This window comes from Protopterus annectens, chromosome 9.part0 (assembly GCF_019279795.1).
Source record: "Protopterus annectens isolate FY-2018-M chromosome 9.part0, PAN1.0, whole genome shotgun sequence".
In the NCBI taxonomy this organism is placed as follows: domain Eukaryota; kingdom Metazoa; phylum Chordata; order Ceratodontiformes; family Protopteridae; genus Protopterus; species Protopterus annectens.
The window spans coordinates 1,408,381,775-1,408,397,339 of record NC_056743.1 but is presented as its reverse complement, the minus strand read 5'-3'; the positions used below and the strand labels follow the sequence as shown (position 1 = coordinate 1,408,397,339).

The 15,565-nt window shown below is 39.1% G+C and overlaps 1 long non-coding RNA gene across 1 annotated transcript in view; it reads right to left on the bottom strand.

The window, feature by feature from the left end:
- The window catches only part of LOC122810952, a 51,399-nt gene extending 36,528 nt beyond the window's left edge, over positions 1-14,871 (bottom strand). Inside the window, exons 1-2 of the long non-coding RNA XR_006366163.1 lie at positions 14,734-14,871; positions 14,002-14,165 (exon numbers count right to left, since the gene is read on the bottom strand). This is a non-coding gene — a long non-coding RNA (uncharacterized LOC122810952). The remainder of the gene's footprint in view (positions 1-14,001; positions 14,166-14,733) is intronic.
- Positions 14,872-15,565: the final 694 nt, after the last annotated feature.

Below are 15,565 nucleotides of genomic sequence, written 5' to 3'. Positions count from 1 at the left end.
TATTATTTATTATTTATTTCAGTTTGGTGACCGGGGAGGTTTCAGTGGAGGCCCTGGGAGAAAAGCTCCACAGTACAATGTTAAATCACATAATGAAAATACTAGTAAAATACAAAGAACAATTATTACAATCAAAATAGGTGGAAATTCTACAAAAACAGTTGGTATACAATATGAATTAATTTAAAATTAAGCAACTAAGATGTTAAGAAGAATTGTCTAGGACGACGACAGGCATAGAACATAAGGATTAGAAGAGGGGATGTTAGTTACATTAACTTTTAGTTATGTACTTACCATAACTTTAGATGTATGGATCATCATCTCACATTCATTCTGATGGGTTCAATGTATGACTAAGAGGCAAATTAGAGAGGTAAAAAGTTTAGCCAGGAGGGAAGGAGGAGGGGAGCTTGGGAGGTATAGAATGAAGAGTACAGTTACATTTTCTTTGAGTGTGCAGGTGGCAGTGGAGTTGTGTTTTGAAGGAGTGTAGGTTGTCACAGGGCATTCCATTTTTTAGCTAGGGTAAAGGAGATTAGAAGCTGACCAGCTGGGCGCTTTGGTTTGTGGGTGGATATAAGGTTTTGGTGAGAAGATCTGAGGGGTCTGGGGAGGTATAAGGTTGAAGAATATTTGATAGTGCGGGGCAGCTGCTAGGTTGAAATATTAGTTAGTGGGCTAAGACAATTTGGAGGTAGTCTAGCTGATTAGGGAGTTCAAGCCAATTTAAAGTTTGAAGGGAGGTGCAGTGATGGGAAAGGGAAGTTGCCTTGGTGGCAAATTTGGAGATTTTATTGTAGCATACTTCCAGTTTGGTGGTTAGGGTGGAAGATAGATTTGTAAACAGAGGAGCACCATATAGAAGAGATGGGAGGAGATAGGTAGCGGCCAAGGTATGTCTAGTAGAGGGGGAGAGGAACTATTTGTTTCTGTACAGGAGGCCGAGTTTTATGTGGGTTTTCTTGATGTTAAGTTGGATGTGGGTATTGAATTTTAAGTGTTCATCAATGGTGACCCCTAGTAGTTTGGCATAGGGAACAATGTCAATGATGGAGTTGTTAAGGGTAGTAATTTGAAATGAGTTTTTTCAGTGGGGGTGGATTTAGAATGAGTGAATAGAAGAATCTTAGTTTTGTTAGCATTTAGTGAGAGGTGGTTTTGGTGCATCCATTTTTCAGTGGTTGAGAAGGCGGTTTGAGTTAGAGTCTTGAGTTCTGTAAGGTTAGAGGCATAGCAGATCAAAGTTGAGTCGTCTGCGTATTGGACAATTTTGGTATTGGGAATAGCTCTGTGGAAATCGTTAACGAAGATGTTGAATAGCAGAGGGCCAAGTATGGATCCTTGGGGAACTCCTGTGGGGGTGGGAAGGAAGCTGGAGGAGGATTGGTCCCATTTCACGGCTTGCGACCTGTCTGAGAGGTAGCTGGAAAACCAGGTTAGAGTTTTTGGGGAGATGTTGAGGTTAGATAGATGGTTTAGTAGATGGGAGTGGGAAATGGTATTGAAATCTTTAGATAAGTCTAATAGAACGGATGAAACTAAGTTACCAGAGTCTCGAGCTGAATTGACAGAGTGTAGGAAGGAGATAAGGGCTGTGTTGGTATTATGTCCAGGGCGGAAACCGTGCTGGGTAGGAGAGAGCAGTTGGTCATTGGTTAGGAATGGCAAGAGCTGCAGGTGAATGCATTTTTCAAGAACTTTTGAGATGGGTGAGAGGATGGCTATGGGGCGGAAGTTGGAGAAGTTATAGTTTTTACCACCTTTATGGAGTGGAAGAATGAAAGCAGAGCACCATAGTTTGGGTACATAGGACTTGAGTAGTGATCTATTTATCAGGATGCTGATGGGGAGAGCAATACTTTCGGAGGCAATTTTTAAGAAGGAGGAGGGGATGTTCTCAGGGGCATTGGTGCAGGGTTTAAGTTTGGGGAGAAGTTTTTTTTATAAGGTTGGTAGACACAGGTTTAAGTTCAAAGACAGGAGTTGAGAGAGGTGAGGTGGAGGAAACTTGGGCAGAGGGGGAGTGGGGGGATGTTGTTGGGGAAGGTTTTGGTTAGCTCGGCAATAGTAGAGGTGAAGAAGGTATTAAATAGTTTGGCAATTTCTTGGTCAGATTTGCTAGTATCAGGGCAGGGGTTGTTAGTTGTACCAGGCTTAAGGAGAGAGTTACTGGAGTTCCAGAATTGTTTGGGGTTTTTTGCATGATTTATTTGTAGATGGTTGTAGTAGGTCTTTTTATCTATTATAACTTGTTTTTTGGCTAGGTTTCGTAGTTGTTTGTATTTAAGTAAGAATGCAGGTTGTTTATGATGGAGATAGCTTTTCCAAGATTTATCTCTTTGCTGCATGATTTTCTTGGTTTCTTTAGTTAGCCAAGGGGCAGTCTTGGCTTTAACTCTTTTAGTTCGTATTGGAGCTAGGGAGTTTAGGATAGTAAGGAATTTGGAGTTGAAGAAATCAACGGCTTCGTCTAGGGGTAGTGTTTTTAGTGGGTTCCAGTTGGTGATTTTGAGGGAGTCAGAGAAGGTGGAGGGGTTAAAGTTAGATAAATTTCGAGTATGCAAGACTTTGTGGGAGATTGGTGAAGAGGAAGTAGTTCTATGGGTGTAGGCAGGGAGGTGGTCTCCTAGTGGGTTGGGAGTGACACCAGATGTAGTAGTTCTGTTAGGGTGAGACACCAGGATCCAGTCTAGGATGGAGCCAGTGAGGTTGGTTTTGTTGGGCCTGGTGGTAGAGTTAATAAGTTGTGTAAAGTTGAAGAGATTGATTGATATGGTGGGATTATGATTAATGATTTTTTGCCAGTCAATATTTACATCTCCCATTATGTAGGTTTCGTAATTAATATTTGAGGAGGTCCAAGACAGGATGTCTTCCAAGGTATTGGTGTTGTTACCAGGGGGAATGTAAAGGGGAGATGATGCAGATACTTTTGTGGTCATTTAATTTTAGAATGCCAGTAACTATTTCAGCGTTATTAAAGGAAGGGATAGGATTTGGGAAGGGAGTGATGGATAAGTGATTGGAGTAGATTACAGCTACACCACCACCTCTTCTGTTTAGGCGATCAGATCGGAGAGACTGAAATCCCGAGGGAAGGAATTCTGTGTCAGTTATGTGTGGTTTTAACCAAGTTTCAGAGATGGCTACTATGTCGGGTGAATTGTGGTTAAGCCAGGCATGAAAGAGGGTAATTTTATTAGCTAAGCTTTGGGTATTGATAGTGAGGAATCTGAGGTATTTACAATTAGCTTTGTTGTTGCAGGTAAGGGTACTTGTTTGAGAAATGTTTGGTCCAGGGTTGGGATGAATGTCGCCTGCTAAGCAAAGGTAAGAGAGAAGGTGAATAAGTTTGTTAGGAGAGTGTTTGGTTAGGAATGGATGGTAGGGGGTTGGTTTAGGTTTGTAGTATTTGGTGGGTATTTGGAAGAGTTTTAATGTTGAGAGAAAGGTGGAGTGAAAGGGGATAAAGAGGCAGAGATATTGTGGAAATGATTTGTAGGGTAGGGAGGTGGAGGTTTATGTGGAGGGATTAGGTAAAGGTTGGTATAAGAGGTGGTATGGTACAGAGGGAGAAGAATGAGAAGCAGGAGTAGTGTGGTGGCAGGGACTATAGTGGGAAAAGAGAGCATCTTAGAAAGTTGTTTGATTAGAGGAGAAAAGAAGTTTGTAAGTTAGAAAGAGTTATGTAAGAATTGGTGGGTGGGGAGGAGTATTGCTAAATCTGGTATGGTTGGTGGAGGAGGAGGTGGTTCTAGGGGAAAATGGGAGGAGTAGTCCTGTGAGGGGATTGGGTGATGTAAGGGGGAGGGAGGATGGGATGGCAATAAATGTAGGACTACTGGGGGCGGAAATTGGGGGCAGGGTAGGGGAGCGGAGTGAGCCTGCAGGGCGAACGGAGCGGGATAGAGCAACAAGGCAGAAGAGTTCAGCTGAAAAAAAAAGTACCAGCCACTGCAGGTTGGAGCAAAGGTAAGTAGGTAGAAGTACAGTAAGATTGGGTAGAAATTAGTAGAGTTTGAGCAACACTCGAGGAAAAATATAAGGTAGGGAAAGTGGAGTAAAGTTAGGGGAGGTTTGGCTTTGAAGTATTTAGAGGTAAAGTTGGAAATAAAATAATTAATAGAGTAGGAGCAGGCAGAAAGGCCTAAGGATGGTGCCACCTAGTGGTGAAAGGAGAAATGGCAGGCAGAGAAGAGTGGGGAGTAAGATAGAGCAAAGACTCTAAGGTACAGTAAAAATTAAGCAGTAAACAGAGAAAAAAGTGAGAGCCTTCAAAGGGGTACAGAAAAAGGATAGGAGGCCAGAGGTCACAGAGTACCAGTGAGAGGGGAGTTGATGTGGTCTGCAGTAGGCTGCTGAGTCACACAGACTGAGGGACTGGTTAACAAATATCGAAGTTTAGCTATTTGAGATTAGGTATAAGGCTACATACATTTACTGAAAAATAGTTTTAGGGATTTCACGCTGAGGTTCTGTTTCAGTTGAGCCCAGACTAGTGTGTACAGAAGTCCAGGTAAGCCGACTGAGCTTTTGCAGGAGGTAGTCCGTAAGTTCAGGAGGTAGAGCGGTAGAGCGGGACCTTCAGGAGTGGAGTACTGTAAAGAGAGTGGGGAAAACAAACAGAAGTAAGTATAAGGGGGGAGAGAGGAAGAAGCAAAAGTGAAAAGTAGGGAGAGAAGAGGAAGAGGAGAAATGCAGGAATAGATTGTAGGAGTTAGTGCAGGTTTAGAGGGAAGTAGTGAAGACAAAGAGGATATATCTAGAAGAAGGGTATGTTAGAGTGAGAGTTAGAAAATGGAAGGTAAAGATGGAGGAAACAGCTGTTGAGGGAGAAAGCAAGAGAAGGCAGGGAGAAAAATGCAGCAGAGAAAAACCTTGTGTATGGCACTTTCATACAGTACAATTCAGAGTCAAAGACAGTTATGCAATTCAGCAGAAAAATGCAGTAGTAGAATACAGTATCAATTTCAGGCAAACAGATATGTTTGAAGCAAAATCATAAAAAACATTGTACTTCTACAGATATACAAGAGAATGGCTAGACACTTTACATATGAGGTATTAACAGCATACAAGAATAATGGTCGCTGATAAAGTATGTAACTAGAATTTTAAGGAAGAAGCTCCTGCAGCACTCGCAGAGCCCTTAGGCAATAACAGCCTAAGTGTATGTGCCTGTGGTGAGATAAAATTAGAAATTACAGTTTAGAAGCTCCTGCATCGCTCGCAGAGCTCCCAGACTTCTTAGGCACTAACAACAGTGTCTGTGGCAGAATAATAATAGAAATGTAAAATGTGGGAGCTCCAGCAGCTATCGCAGAGCTCGCAGACCCCTTAGGCATTAACAGCATATAGGAATAATGGTTGCTGATAAAGTATATGTGTTAGGCAAGAACAGTTAAGGGGAAAAAAAAGAAAACTGTCACTACTGAAGCAAAGAGGGTAAATAAAGATCCCAATAGCTACAAGTAGTTGTCGCGGAGCTCGCAGACCCCTTAGGCACTAACAGCATTGCATGTGGCAAAATAGAGTAGTAAATTAAAATGTAGGAGCTCCTGCAGCGCTTGCTGAGCTCGCAGACCCCTTAGGCACTAACAGCATACTAGAGGAGTGGTCGCTGATGAGTACACGTCTTAGGCACTAATGTGAAAGAAAAAACGGTCACTGCTAAGCACAGAGGGATAACTAAATGATCCCAAACAGCTACGACATAGTCGAAAGCCAGGGGAGACAAAAGAAAAAATAAAATGGCTCCTATTTATCCCAGTAGAGCTGATAATAACCCAGAAAGCAGTTTACAGTAAATGCATGTATACGAGCAAGTTTGTAAACTAGCAGTTAAATCCCATCCTAAAGCGCCAGAGAGTTTATGCAAATAAACACATTTAGTTAAAACGAATTACTGACTGTTTCAAAAAAGTCAGAGTATGTGTTCAGAATAAAAATGCATGTAGACAAGCATTAGGCAACAAACAAACAAAGCAAACAAACAAAAATGCATTTAGACAAGCATTAGGCAACAAACAATTGGCAACTAGTAAAGTCCTTTTCTAAGCAGTAGAGTGTCTGTACAAAAATGAATGCAATTTAAATAAGCAGTGTGCGGACTGTTTCCAAGTATCAGAGCATTTGTTGGAAATAAAAGCATTTAACAGGCATTAGGCAAACAGTCAGTTAAATCCAAACCTCTGCAAACAACAGAGCAGAAACTGAATAGTTTCTTTCTACACAAAATAAGACATACCAAGGGGTGAGTGAAGTAGCAGCACTACTGCATAGGCAGCCCAGTAGGGGAGAGCGAGGTAGTGAGTTCTAGCCAGGAGTTCAAGAAAAATGGTGCCAGAAAGGTAGTGGCGTCTAGAAGTAAACTCTGGGGAGGTGGGGAGCAGAGGGGGAGGGGATAAATGAGGTAGAAGGGGCGTGCTGGGAGCTTGCTAGGGGAGAGAGATGGGAAGGGAAGGAGTAAGGAGGAGTAGAGCAACAGGGCAGAAGAGTTCAGCCGAAAAAGTACCAGCCACTGCAGGTTGGAGCAGAAGTAAGTAGGTAGAACTACAGTAAGACTGGGTAGAAATTAGTAGAGTTTGAGCAATATTTGAGGAAAAATATAAGGTAGGGAAAGTGGAGTAAAGTTAGGGGAGGTTTGGCTTTGAAGTATTTAGAGGTAAAGTTGGAAATAAAAGAATTAATAGAGTAGGAGCAGGCAGAAAGGCGTAAGGATGGTGCCACTTAGTGGAGAAAGGAGAAATGGCAGGCAGAGAAGGATGGGGAGTAAGATAGAGCAAAGACTCTAAGGTACTGTAAAAAATAAGCAGTAAACAGAGAAAAAAGTGAGAGCCTTCAAAGGGGTACAGAAAAAGGATAGGAGGCCAGAGGTCACAGAGTACCAGTGAGAGGGGAGTTGTTGTGGTCTGCGGTAGGCTGCTGAGTCACACACACTGAGGGACTGGTTAACAAATATGGAAGTTTAGCTATTTGAGATTAGGTATAAAGCTACATACATTTACTGAAAAAAGTTTTAGGGATTCCATGCTGAGGTTCTGTTTCAGGTGAGTCCAGACTAGTGTGTACAGAAGTCCAGGTAAGCCGACTGAGCTTTTGCAGGAGGTAGTCCGTAAGTTCAGGAGGTAGAGCGGGACCTTCAAGAGTGGAGTAATTTACTGAAAAAAAGTTTTAGGGATTCCACGCTGAGGTTCTCTTTCAGGTGAGCTCAGACTAGTGTGTACAGAAGTCCAGGTAAGCCGACTGAGCTTTTGCAAGAGGTAGTCCGTAAGTTCAGGAGGTAGAGCGGGACCTTCAGGAGTGGAGTACAAGGGGTGAGTGAAGTAGCAGCACTACCGCGTAGGCAGCCCAGTAGGGGGGAGCGAGGTGGTGAGTTTTAGCCAGGAGTTCAAGAAAAAAAAATACAAAAAAGTCACAAGACAATAAAAAAAAATGCTTTTCCGTAGCTTAAAATTACTTGTTTTTCATATTAAGTAACTTTAAATAAGTGTAAAAGTAATGTAGAAGGTACTTCCCCCAAAGGGAACTTGTCTGCTCAGCAAAAGTAAAGAATTATCCCACTGCCATTTCTCCAAAGCCAGCAGATCAGTGCAATTCTCACAGGCAAGACAGCTCTAAAGGTTTTGGCATCCAAACATGTCTTTGTCAGCTCAGCTCAAGCTAACTAAAGGTTTGGGGGAGTGGAAGGTGCCCTGAAGCTTTGGAAGCTGGCCAGCTGTTATATCTAATGCAGGATATAACCTATACAGTTTAAGCTACTGCAGCAGTGATTAATATGAAGAACAACTTTAAGTAATGCAGACTTCGTCTTAACTCCATAGGTGTCTTATTAGAAGTAGACAAGCAAAAATAAATCAATAAATGAAAAATGAATAAATGACTAATGTTCCATGGGTTGAATGCACAGGGTTTAAAGCCTTATGACTAGCTGTAGTCTAAGTTTTTAGTTATGTTTCTTCTTTAGCCAAAAAAAATGATAAAGAAAAACACAAATCCTATTACCCAAACACAAAAATTCCACAAGTGAAATAAACAAAAATATAAAATGCTGAAGAACTTTGTTTTACATGTCTGCATCCTGAGTACAGCTATTGCTAATCTAAACTGCAGGGTGAACTACAAATGAAGCCAACTGAAGAAATCTCCACAGAAAACTAACATGGACGTGCAAGATCACCAATCAGCAGAAATACAAAAGTGAGTTAACATTCCTGAATTAACACTCTATAGCAATATTTGGCCAAGCTATGTTTGAAGAGAATACTTAAGCTTAACACTGAGAAGCACTATTTAGTCCTAAGCAATTGTTTAATGTGTACAGAAATTTGAAATATATATGGTACACTTCCAAACCACAGCACTCTATAACTTGAATTGTTAAAAATGCTGCAGATAAGTGCAATGAATGAAGAACATGGTAAGCATGCTGAATTTAAATAATGTAACACAAAGCTGAAGATTATGAATATTTTGTGCTGGCAAGCCCTCATGTACTCCCACTGTGGGATTTTGTACTTTCACATAACACTAGCTTATTTTCATTCTTAAGTCACACAAACTTGGAGATGAGTGCAATAACTGTTTTATGTCTAAAATCCACAAATTTAGTTCCTTTTCTCTGTAGATGACTGATAATGGATTCCGAATATCAGTAGGGGGCTTGGAGATGCAAGGGGTAGACTGTCCTTTGCCAAAAGAAAAAAAAATTACAGGATTAACTACGAGAAGTTAAACAATAACTTCCTGGGTAAAAAAAAAATACTAGATGGGTCAAACTTGTTGAAACACCTCCTACTAAAACTGCAGGTAACACCTGAATGAAAGGATTTTTTTGCAGAGGGAGTTAGCCCTCTTGCAGCCCTCAATATGTGTGTGTGGGAGGGGGTAACCTCTCTACGCACCCCACTATTTACATATACTAAAGTTATGGTAACACAACTAAGGGCAAAAGACAAACGATCAGATAAAACAAACAATTCCATGCAAGTATGGTGTGGTGCAAGGCCAAAACTCTAAGGACAAATTCAAAACAAAAAGCCAGTATACAAAGTCAGCTCTCCAAATCCACTTTATTAGTTCTTCAGAACACCTGTTTCAGCATTTATGCCTTCATCAGGGCTATGAACACAAACATCCATTCTTCATCTTAAATATACTGCCCCTCACTCTAATTGGTTACTATAAATGATCAGTAAGTCCAGGAGTGAACAAACTACCTAGTCTAATGATCCACATCGTTTCTTTTTTATTTACTATAGCATGCTACACAATTTTATTAATTCTATTTAAAGCAATTTTATCAATAATAATAAAAGAAAATCTACCAGAAGTGTGTTTAATGGTGTTTAAACAAAGCATTAAATGTTTGAGCACACCTAATATCCCTCAAATGTTCTGAAATTCTCATTTTGAAAGGTTGAGAGGTTTGTCCTACATAAAATGTGAAACATGTGCATGTTGCCAAGTATATTATCCAATCAGTATTACAGTTTCCATAGAGTTTAAAATAAAAAAACCTGTGATGCATTTTTTATGTAAATTGTTTTCCCTTTATAAACATATTTACAACTACAATGTCCACAAGGATAACATTCCAACACAGATTAGCCATCTACAGTAGTTTGACTGACAGATGTTTCCTTATAAGTAGACTTCTTATAGTGATTAAACCAGCTCCCCATAGTTTTCCCTTTTATGTATGAAAAAGGCATTTAGAAGGTATCAAATATCATAATCTATCATCTATTAATAAAATGTCCTAGTGTCTTTGTACTAAATTGGTGAAAAATTGTGTGTTGCTTCCAAAATTTGTTACCAATCTAAGTGATTGCGTCCTAATGTTCTTAGCCCTATATTGTAATAATTGTGGTCTACCAACATTCCCAACAGAGGTTAAAACATTAATTAATTTTTGATATTTATACCCCCTTTGACAAAACCTATGAATAAGGTCTTCTTACTCATACAGTTCCTGATCCAATGAACATATCCTATGGAGTCTAAGAAACTGTGATTTAGGAATGTTATTAATTATATCTCATGGGTGGCAACTAGAAGCATGCAGTAATGTGTTGAACACGTGGAATGAAAGTTAACTGTGAAGTGAATACCCCACTTATTTTCATTCAAATAATCCACAAATTCCTGTAAGTATACGGAAACTGGCCTCCACACCAGCCAGCAATCATCAAGATACCTCCGCCAAGTATCCATGGATTCCAAGTAAATATTGTAAGTGTTAACATAAATAATCTGCTCCTCAGTGTAACCCATAAATAAATCAGCATATACAAGGGCAAAAGATACCCCCACAGCCATGCCCTTTGGCTGTAAATAACGCTGATCACCAAAACAAAACATATTTTAATTAACACATGCTCTGTGAGACAGAGCAAGAAAATTCCTGGTTTAACCAAAATTCCAGGGCTGAAAGCCCTGCCCAATGAGGAATATTGGTATAAAGGGCAGAAACATCAAGGGTACATAAAAGCCAACTTTTCTCAAGCTGCATATCTTGTAGGATGGTAATAAATTCTGTTGTATGCTGAACATGAGACTGTAAAAATTTTAATAAAGGTTTAAGATAGCAGGTCAAATAAGCCGACAAAGGTTCTGTTAATGATCCTCTACCCGAAACTATAGGTCTACATGGGAGTTGCTGAAGATTTTTATGAATTTTAGGCAACAAATAAAATAATTGTCTGGCTGGATTTGGAACTGGAATGAATATTACCTTTTTTAGATGTACAAGTATCTGTACAGGAAGATGGTATTTTGCAGAGTACAGTTTTCAGGAAACATCCACAGTTCAACATATTACTGTTCGCTTCTAGTTGCCACCCACGACATATTAACAACATTCCTAAATCGAAGTTTCTTAGACTACATAGGATATATTCATCTGATCGGGAACTGTATGAGTATGAACAAGACCTTAGTCATAGGTTTTATGAAAGGTGGTATAAACATCATTGTAGTTTTTGTAAATATGTTTAGAAAGGGAAATCATTTACATATAAACATACATCACAGGTTTTTGATATTAAAATCTATGGAAACTGTAATACTGATTGGATAATATACTTGGCAACATGTACATGTTCCGCATTTTATGTGGGACAAACCTCCTGTCCTTTCAAAATGGGAATTTCGGAGCATTTGAGTGATATTAGGTATGCCCGAACCTCTAATGCTTTGTTTAAACACACCATTAAACACACTTCTGCTACATTTTCTTTTATTATTATTGATAAAACTGCTTTAAATAGAAATAATAAAATTGGGTGGCATGCTATATTAAATAAAAAAAGAGAAGATGTGGATCATTAGACTAGGTAGTTTGTTCGCTCCTGGCTTTAATAATCATATAGTAGCCAATTAGAGTGAAGGGCTGTGTATTTAAGATAAAGAATGGGTGTTTGTGTTCATAGCACTGATGAAGGCATAAATACTGAAACTGGTATGCGGAAGAACTAATAAAGTGGATTTGGAGAGCAGAATTTGTGTGCTGGCCTTTTGTTTTGAATTTGTCAAAAGACAAAATACCAAGAAAGGGTGAAAAAATGTCAAGCACACCTGCAATCTCACAGCACAACACAGCCAATATATAGGAAAACATATTGGAAATTGTGCTTTTGAAGAATTGGGATTAGCTAAATAGTATTCCTATAATTACTACACAACAAATGGCAGCCCTCAGTACTTATATTTTATTGTTCTGGAATCACTCTATGCACGCTATTGCTGTTGCAGATTTCTGTTGCTATATATGATCTTGAGATAGTCAGTCTTGTCTTTTAGGTACTGATAATTTGATGTTCAATCCAGTGAAGTAGCACCTCAAAGAAACACCTTTAAAAAACTGATGCAGGAAGATTTAACATTAAAAGGCTTTAATTAAAATCTCAGGCCATGCAAAAGTGCAGCAGTGCATTAATAAGTATTGTCGTCTCACAGCACTTGGTTCTATAGTTCAATTTCCCTTGGGGGTGCATTTTATGCACTGTCTGCATTTTCACATTATCTCCATGTGAGTTTTCATTGGGCTCCTCAGTTTCCCACATGATCAGAGGTAAATTGGTAAGTCTCTAAACTGTCCACAATTTTGTGTGTGTGTGTGTGTGTGTGTGTGTGTGTGTGTGTGTGTGTGTGTGTGTGTGCATCCTGCAATGGAAGGTATTCAATCCAGAAATGGTTACCTTCTTTACACTCACACTGATTGAGATCCTGAAAAGAATAAAGCAGTTATCAGAAAACAAATTCTTGAATTAAAATGTTAAACTACAAAACTGCCAAAGCATCAATGATAAAAATGAGTTTGTTTAGTATTATCTGTGTGACTTTCATATTGGGTTTATTCGTTCATTAGGTGAAGTGAATTTTCATATTCAGTTCTATGTAGTTGACTTACATTTTCATACATTTGATGGATATGATGCAAGTTCTTATAAGACCAACATGTAATACATAGGAAAGCTTCTTTCACTGAAAATTTAAGAATATAACTGCATATTTTACTATATATATATATATATATATATATATATATATATATATGTGTGTGTGTGTGTATATGTATATAAAACTGTATTTATACAGTCTGGATTAAAAACAATTTTGTCTTTATATGGTGCATTTTCAAAATGACAAAGACAATATGCTGTGAATGTAAATTAAGAAACCAAATACTTAAATTGGTACTATAAACATTCTATTGCCAAAACGACACAACTAGCAAAAAAATAATTTTTACATAGCAGCAATCCCTCTGTATGCCATACTCATCAGATGTTTAAATATTCTATCTCCAAGACTATTCAAAAAATTGCTCAGTTTTCCAACAAATAAATCACTTCCTTTACCCTATGGTTATGCAAACTCTCGAGTTACATTTTTTTAAAATAAAGATAAACCAATTAATCAAATAATAACTAAGTAAATACAATTTAAGTAGTGAGGCAATGCTGACACAGTCCCAAAATGGAGGATGCAGGAGGTCTTGATATCCTTTTATGGGTATCTATTAAAATAGCAGCTACTGTTAGATGGCTCCTACCACATCACCAAACCTCCAAGTCCAGTTAACTCTTTGGGTTAGGGATAACAGACCATCCAATGGTATGGGGAGGTGAGGAGAAAAGGGAGAATTTGATATCCAGCTGTGGGAGCAGGAGAAGAACATAGCAATCTACAGTGTCACATATGCTGTTGACTTTAGAGCTTTTAGCTGTACTTCATGCTCAAACCATTATGTGGTGTGTTGCAGTCTTTGGCAGGCATACAACTGTGCCATGAGTGCGCCACTCAACACTTGGATACAAACATGCCCCACAATACCAACACATCTGCAAAAGCAATGGCCATGTGTTACAGCTTTGACTTCACAACCAAAGTAAATGACTATGGCACACTCCTAGCATATCCCTTCACCCTTCCCCTAAATGAGGTGAGTAGGCAGAGCCTTGAAACTCCATTTTCCTCTGTCATCAAATCTTCCAGTGCCTAGGCTGCTAAGTGAACCACAGTCATATGGAGTCATCTTTAAGGCTTTATTCCTCTATGCCAGGAGCTGTCAAAGAAACACTGATTTATAATAACACTTTGAATGTAAGCTTAATCAATGAGAACAGCTCATTTTAGGACCTAATTCTTTGCAATATAGGTTGGTGTATGGATTTCTTTTGGTATTTCAATCGTCAGCTTGATGTCCATTTCAGAGATTACTGATTTGGAATTTTAGCATTTTTGCTATCAGCTTTATATTATACACCCTAATTCAGAAGGTTATGCAATGTTTTGTCAAAACTGCTTTGTTGGTCAGTTAAAACAACATTACAATTGCTGCATTTTACTGCTGCATTTTGTTTTTCATTGTCACATAGCTTGCGGCATGGCTAAGTATTTATTCCTTAATGAATTTGTACCATCACAATACTGTACAAATTCAGCTTCAGGATTCCTATGCATGTAGAAATGGATGAAAACTTTCACATTTACCTTTTCTCTGGGTTTATGGTCCAGTCAGTAGCCCATTTCCAGCCACGTGGGAGCACAAACTTATCTCTGGAAATGCAAACTCTCCCTGTTACATCTGAAAAGTGCGGCTTTTGAAAGAGTCCCTTGGTTCCCCACTTCTGTGCCAGTTTTATCTGGTTTTCATACTGATTAGAGAGAGAGAGAGAAATAATACATTAAATATGCAAAAAACAAAATGACATATGCTGAACACATTTTTTTCTGAAAAAAAATATAAAAACAGGCTTGAACAGTTAAGGAGAAGGGTGGTGTATAAGCCTTTGTTAGATAGGAAAGGGGTAGGATGGTGACAGTGTTGGGTATAAGAATAAGCCTATATCCCTGTAATGGAAATGGAATGCAGTGTGAGCCTTGGAAAACAGGAAATATGACAGCAAACCATGATAGACGAGGAAAGGTGTGGGATATCAGCCTTAGGAAGACCAGAATTTGGACAGGAAGAACTGCAGCTCCTGGTGGACATAACTGTAGAATGGCAATGGTTCTCAGACAGAATGGAATGGGATGGGATGGTTGGCGTGACAGTTATGTAGCTACTTTCACACCTGCCCAAAGACAACATGTGTGTAGTTATTTAACAACTCAAGGGGTGATTATAAAGGAGAAGTTGAAGTTATGAACACCTGAGAATTGGAATTCTTAATGACGTAGATGGTGGAAATGGAAAAAAAAGTAGTAGATATATTTTCTTACCATTTCAGCATATATCAGTAGTTTTCCTTCTGAAAATTTGTGAAATTCCCCTATATCTGATGCCAGACTAAGCCAAATACATACTCTGAGCTGGGCAGGAATCTTACTGTCATTGCTCTTATCTTGCGGATACTATAAAAAAAATAACAGCTGTTTTTACATCTGCTGTATAACTCTGTTTCTGTTTGCTCAAGTCAATAAAAGTTCATTAGATTATAAACTAATGTGGTGAAAAGTTGCTCATTAATTAAACATTTACATAATGGTATTTTAGGAATTGTACTATTTTTATCTCATGACTCCAAGATGGCTGCACACTGATCAACAGCTTAACTTCATCTCTCGGGTGCTAGTGTGAAAACAAAAACTTTTAGTTATGTACTTACCATAACTTTAGATGTATGGGATCCATCTCGCCTACATTCTCTACAGATGGGTTCGGAGCCGATCCTCGGCTCCGACGCGATACTATAGAACGCAGTCTCTTATTGGCTGAGTTACCTCATATCCCAGGATGCACCACCACTACCTCCCCAGATCTCGTTTGTTCGCACTCATATCCACAGAGACATACTATTGTCATAACATACTCAGGTCTTTCAAGAGAGGAAAGAAAACAGATTAGGACCGTCCGGTCTCTCCTGGTCTACAAGGCAGGGGAAGGAGGGTGGGTTATTAGGAATGTAGGCGAGATGGTTCCCATACATCTAAAGTTATGGTAAGTACATAACTAAAAGATGTAATGTGATCCTATCTCGCCTACATTCTCTACAGATGGGACAGCGTCCCTAGCACCTAATTCGGGTGGCTCATTGGAAAACACCTGAGTACT